The 6,932-nt window shown below is 34.4% G+C and overlaps 1 long non-coding RNA gene across 1 annotated transcript; it reads left to right on the top strand.

Moving 5' to 3' along the window:
* LOC143239771 (uncharacterized) lies at nt 1-2,487 on the top strand. Its single transcript, XR_013021363.1, has 3 exons — nt 1-207; nt 1,265-1,335; nt 2,418-2,487. It is a non-coding gene; the product is annotated as an uncharacterized LOC143239771 (long non-coding RNA).
* The last annotated feature ends 4,445 nt before the right edge of the window (nt 2,488-6,932 follow it).

The raw sequence follows: 6,932 nt of genomic DNA, 5'->3' as shown, positions 1-6,932 counted from the left end.
CCTTTTGTCTGGTATTTATTTATCGCTTTTCTTCAATGATGACAACAAGTCGATTGTTTTAAGAAATGTAAATGTAATATTGTGGTGCTCATAGCACATGATTTACGAACAGAAATATCCACAGAAGTTGTGCCATGAAATAATATATACATTACCTTTAAGTTGGATTTATACTAACGAAAAGACCGACTTTCAGCGTTGAGAATGGTAAGGACCGAAAATATCTTCAGTTTAATTTAATAATATGAACAGTGCCACTGCTACAGTGTGTTATTGGAGAATTTTTAATTTGTAACTATTGCTAGTAACGATGCTACTTCACTCTTTTATTTGGCTTTTAGTTTGAATTTGGTTAAATAATATTACAATTAGGATTAACGTACTTTGAAATTTAGTGGTGTTTTTCCACTTGTTTATGAGTGCTAAGATAAGAAACTTAAAAAAAAATTCTGGTATGTATTTAGAATATTAAGGAGACGGAATATTATATTTTTGTGTAAGATTTATTTTTCACGCAATTGTAGTTTTCTAAAAGTGTCGGATGAAGCTTCACTAGTTTTACTGCTTTTGTTGTACATATCTAATTCATCATCGTATGTTAATATTTTAGCAGTGTGCTAGCACAATTTGTAAATTTTGTTTGAAAACTTTTTAAAGATAATCAGATATCAAATTTAAAATGTTATGAATCATTAACTTTAAAGATTCTCCCTCTAGAAATAGTGCAAAAATTTCTTTATTATTATATTTAAATATTGGATTTTATTATATGTATATTAACCAGGATTGCCCTATTTTTTTGAGTTGCAAAAGGAAGATATAAGTATATTTTGTTATGCAGGTTTATTGAAATTTGAATTGTATTTTTAAGTTTATTATCTTTCCTAGTAACTGATTGAAGATCTAAAGATAACATTAAAAACTAAATACAAGTACAGTGTGTGAATGGAGAATAAAAATGACCCTGGGGAGATGCAAGTTTATTGTTACTTTTTTAAACTTAATGGTTTGCATATTTTCGCCAGTTTTGAAACCCAAGTGATCTACCAGATTTTTGCAAGGCATATTGGCTTTCTCTTGCCTTATCATTTAGTTAACTTTAAAATATGTTTTATTCTGCATATTGAATGTACTGTCATTCTTGTCACCCATGATACTTTTAAATAGATAATTGAGTTACAAAGCACTTGAGATACCACACAAGTGTCATTATATAGTAAAGTGACGTGCGTCAATGATATATCTGTCTTTTTCTTTTTTTAAGACTCAAGGGATGATGATGTTTCCATCTCAGTTGAGGATACTAGGGATGGTTGGATGAATTTTTTTCAAGAGGTAGCAGCATTTTCATTTTACGAGTCTTTCCAAGTGTTTAATTCATATAAGTAAACATAGGTTTGATTATTATGTATGATAAGCATAGAATTCAGTAATAAAAGATGCACAATGGTTCTTAAGTAGAATTACTACATTTTTTTAATTATTTAATTTATAAAGTAACATATGAAATAACAGTTTAGCATGTTGCTTGAGTTCTTTCAAATGTATATTGACTTAGTTTTAAGGTAAGAATAATTTTTCTTTTTTCTTTCTTATAGTATATATATTTTTTGTGGTTTATTTTAGGAAAACTGAGTAATGAGAATAGGTTTTAATAGTTGTGCTTCTTTCTATTAAAGTGCTAAAGAACTAAATATTATTTTATTCAAATGTTCAAGATGATCAAGTGTTTTTAACTTCTTAATACAAAATTAATATTGGCAAAGTGAACATTAGAAGTGAACTTGTGAGCTTTGAAAATCTAAGCTCAGTAATGTTTAATTCAGCATAGTTACTTTTTTGAATTGTTAAATCTTAAAATAAAATGCCCAATTTGCTTGTAAATATTAATAGTTAAAATATTTTAATTTTTTTTAAAACAAATAAGTAATTGAATGTAAAAATATTACATTTCTTATGGATGTGTTTTTGTATTCTTTATATGAGAATCAGAAATGTACATAAAGGTTGATACCAAACTTGACTGAATGTTTTATATATACTTTAACTGAAACTAAGTTTTCCAAATTTATCAATTTTTTTAAATTTAGGTTACATTTCTGAGAATTTCATTGCTTTTCAAAATATTACTTTTTGAGATAAATGTGTAAAAATGATCATACCATTTTCACTTTACATTTTTGTTTCATTATTTTGTATGGTGCAAATGTATAAGTGTTATGAGGAGTCAATTTATATACACAAACATGCTTACACTTCACTAATACAAAAGTGTACTTTTTCTGTTCCCATTATACATGATTATTTATCATTTACTGATGTTATTTACACTCGTATAGGAGTCAAAATAGGGATTTGTAGTGTACACATGAATAAATGAAGGTTTTATTTTAGATTTTTATTTAATATTTTTGTAGAAATAACCTTCACTTCTATTTGCCTTGCCACTAGGAGTAGGACATTGCTTGGATGGTGTAAGAAACTGGTAAGCTAAAACACTTTTGAGGTTGTTGCCATGATAATTATACTCTTGCAGAAGCCATCAATAACATCTGCCTTGGCACTATTTACAGGTTTATCTTTTTCCCCAACCATCAAAAAATTTAGATGGCTTGTGAGAGTAATTAGATGTTTTCCTTTTTCATTCTCCTTTTCTTTACTTCCCCGTATGTTCATTCTGACCCAGGTCATCTCCTTTGTTCTATACTATCTGTTACATTTTATCTCATTCATACTGCCCCATTTTAGGGAACTTGCTAATGTCTTCTTGCTGTAGAAATTTTCTTCCTCTTCTACTTTATCTGCTTCAACTTTTTCCATTTGTCTTATACAGCCCATCCATTGTGTTTATCATCTCATGGTTTATTTTGCCTTTAGCCATTGATGTTCTCTGCTGAGATATTTAAACCAGAAATATGTTGTCCTCAACACATTAGTGTCACTTTATGTATTCCAGGTGGAGACAACATGTGCTCTGTCTTTCAGTTTCCCTTAAGTTGCCATTCTCCACTGTTTATGGTGGCTCTGAAGGTGAGTTGGTTATTTTTCTCTTTTATTTTCCAGGTCTAAAACTTGCCTTATTTAAAATATATTCAGATATATCTATATTATGAGATGATGAAATCCACTGGGTGGCAAGTGCTGCTTTGCCGGAAATACTTACCCAAAATCTACATTCACTTGGAGAGTACAGAAAAGGTGGAGCCTATTCATTTCCCTCTCAATACCCATTGTTTTTACAAGACTTTGGGGGTGACTATATGTTTTATCTTCTGATATGAACACTCACCTCCATACACAGATTAGCTCTTTTCATTTTGAAGTCATACTAATCTATGCAAGAAACTTGCATGCCACTAGACTTGTGAAAACTCTCATCTAAAATTCTTGTGAAACATGAATTTCTACTACTGCACGATGACATATTGTGTAGCAAAACCCTGCACCAATAGAAGTGTGACACATCTTGCACAAATGCTCCTTTTACATTCAAGAATAAAATTCTGTAGTCTTTTCCTCAGCACAATCATGCAAAAGCATGTTTATTTTTGCTAAGAGAAGTGAGTACAAATAGCACACAATTACCAACAACTTAGGAAGTTCTTTTGATCAGTGAAATCAGGACAGCCATTGTCTAGTGTGTGGTGAGGTCTGTGTTGCTGCCTGGACCTTCTTCTTCTATCTTTGCCACACAGTTCCCTTCAAAGAATGTTGAAGCTGATTTTGAGAAGAATGAAATGGAGTAACTTTTCTACCCATTGCTTTTGTAACTAATGAATAGTTTTACTTGTCTGCCTATCTCAGGCATATTTTCTATACAGGGTTTCCTTTCTTTTCTCCTACCACTTCTTCCACACCTAGCATTTATTTTGGGTTTAATTTCACTCCCACTGTAATTTCAGAGTACCTCCTCTGGGATCTAAACATCTGCTCATGTGGTTGCTGTGCATGGTGACTTGTGAAGGGGGAAGAGACGATCCTAGATCCTAGTGGCTGTGGAATCCAACTCAACATGCAACTTCAGGGGTAAAAATATTTTAAATTTTCAGCAGGATACATGTCCTGCTGGACAGTGAAAATTTCCAGACATTTGAAATGTGAGCAGGACACCTCAAAATTGTCACCGGACATTACCGAAAACAAGAAATCAAGTACAGACAATTATTATATAAAACAGAATCATTTTATTTATGGCACTGAAACATTATTTCAAAGCAAGTGGTAACAAGCCTTGTATCCATGAAAAATAACACATCAATCAAACTGGTAGATTTAGTCATCCAGCACTTAGACATTAGCTGATGTAGACTCAGTATCTCTATTGTCTCTATGTGTGTGAGTTTCATGTGGATTCACAAATCGACTGGTTTTTTTACTGTCCTTCCACCAGAATTCTACAGACTTGCACAGTAATTCTGTGTTTGCAAGATCACAGGTCTTATTCTTAGCTAATTTTATTGTCATCAAGTCATTAAGAGAATCATTTATTAGTTTGGACCACCAGTCATCCTTGATAACTGCCATCTGGGAAAATCCATGTTCTGGTTCAACAGGTGACACGGAAATCACCTGCATTAGGCATACCAAAGCCAACACTGTTAATCCAGGGAAAGGTTTACTGTCCTCAACAGTAATTTGACTTAACATGTGGGCCCACATTCCACTTGCACTACGAGCCAGGTACTCATCTGATTTGGCAAGTCTTGTGGCCTTGAGCAGTGTCTCATGTAAGTCAGCTTGGCAAATATCAGCTGCAATGTTGAAACCATTAGCCTCTAGCAGAGCACCAAAGTGTCCAATAGTGTCTGGAGTTCATTATGGCCATAAGATGACAATGCTTCCTTGCTTTTAGGCCAGTTGCTTGGTTCAAAAATTTGAAAAGCACCAATAAAATCCTTATCAAATTCTTCAAATTTTTCATTCAAATATGTGACAATTTTACCTATGAAGATGGCAGTTTCGTCAGCCACGGATTGAGCAACTGTCTCATTTGTGGCACATTTTGAGCCTCTGGCATTTGTCTGACCACTAATAGCAATCACCTTTCCTCTAAGTAACCACTTGCCAGTTTGTTCACATGTTGTGAGCTCTTTAACAATTTTCTGGGATTTTTAAACATGATTCAGATTGCCCAGCTTCTCTTTGCAAACAGCAAGTTTGTCAGAAACAATGTTCACAGTAGCAAATGGTCTTGCATTTTGAGACTAAGAGATGTCAAAACAGGCAGAACTGCCAAGAGTATGTCCATGTACAGGATGAATTTAAGGCTTGTCAAAGTACTGTATAATCCTGCAGCTTTCTGTCCACGTTCCCTGAAGTCATGCAGCTTTACTTGATACAAATGCTCTGCTAAAGCTGGCCAGTTATGAGAAACCGACTCCAGAGCATGCTCTTTGTAGGCCACCCACTGGGTTCCTGTTCCTTTTGTTGGCTTTACCAGCTTCTTTGAGGCCAGCCAAATTCTGTGGGGAATTGTCATAAAACTTTCATAGGTTTTTTAAAAAGGTTTGGATACTATCAAGGTAAGGGATGCCCTTGATGGTCTTCTTAATTGCAAGTTTCAATCTATGACTAACACAGTGGATCCCTATCAAATAAGGTTTTTGCACCTTCATTCTGTTGCAAGTCCTTTATTTGTGCCAAAATTGACAGCTGCCCCATCAGCTGTTAGGCATACAATTGATTCAAGCCCAGTCGGGAAACTTGCCACATATGGACAATGCTGCAAGTACAAAAACTTAGTACCCAATATTAGTTACTTTCTGTAAAAAACAAAAACAAAATGTAAATTTGTACTTTGGAAAATTCAATTGCTCCATTATCTATTACGCTAGTTGTGTTAGGTTAAGCTCCAATTCTGTCAGTGGTGAATATATGTTTCTTCTTGGTTTAAATCAACTGAAAAATTCTTGAGTTTTCACTGATGTGTATTAATAACGGAATGACTATGTAAACCTGAATTAAAACACAAATGTACATGAAATATTGTCCATTTTAATTTTTCTTAATTATGAATTCAGGATAAATCCAGAAAATTCTCATCCCAGGTAATTAAGAAACCTTTACTTGAATTTAGTGCCTACAGCAAGTGTTCAGAATCAGCCTTCTCAACTTACTGCAGACACAGGAAGTGGGTTACTGGGTAACAGTCACTGTCCAGGTATCTTACGTAGACTATCTCCTGCTCAATGTTGGCAGTGTCTGTTGAGCCGTCAGTCATAATGCCAAAGAATAATGAGGTGTGCAGACGAGATCTGTCATTAATACTAATTGTTTCTGCAATATAGTTTGTAAAGATAACTGCTTGTTTGTCATTGGCATAATGTTCTGTTAAGTTCATACCAAAGTTGTACCCCTGCAGCAACAGAAGCTCTTGAAAATTGCTGAATGGTTTGGCATTCAAAGCCATATAAAAGGTAGTCCTGAACAGCACAAGCAAATGATCTTTCTCAGTCTGTTTACGTTTGCTCAGTTCTTTCATCATGGGAGTTAAATCAGGTGTTTTTTTTGCTATATTAGATTGACAACTTAGACTGTGGGCGCAACTGTTTTCATGCTCCTTAACAGCATTTGCTCTCAGGTTGGAAGATCCTGTTATGAAGGTGTTCTTCTGCCTTCTGCTACTTTGGTCATATTCCTGACAAATTGAGCAAAATATCAGTCCAGTAGCATTATTATACTCCAGCCATGGTTGGCCTCTATTGTTTGTTTGTTTTGTTTTTGAATTTCACACAAAGCTACTCGAGGGCTATCTGTGCTAGCCGTCCCTAATTTTGCAGTGTAAGACCAGAGGGAAGGCAGCTAGTCATCACCACCCACTGCCAACTCTTGGGCTACTCTTTTACCAGTGAATAGTGGGATTGACCATCACATTATAACACATCCACAGCTGATAGGGCAAGCATGTTTGGTGCAACGGGGATGCTGGTGAA

Source organism: Tachypleus tridentatus, chromosome 13 (assembly GCF_004210375.1).
Source record: "Tachypleus tridentatus isolate NWPU-2018 chromosome 13, ASM421037v1, whole genome shotgun sequence".
In the NCBI taxonomy this organism is placed as follows: Eukaryota; Metazoa; Arthropoda; class Merostomata; order Xiphosura; family Limulidae; genus Tachypleus; species Tachypleus tridentatus.
Note: the sequence above shows the minus strand (reverse complement) of the source record. Positions and strands in the feature narration are given on the sequence as shown.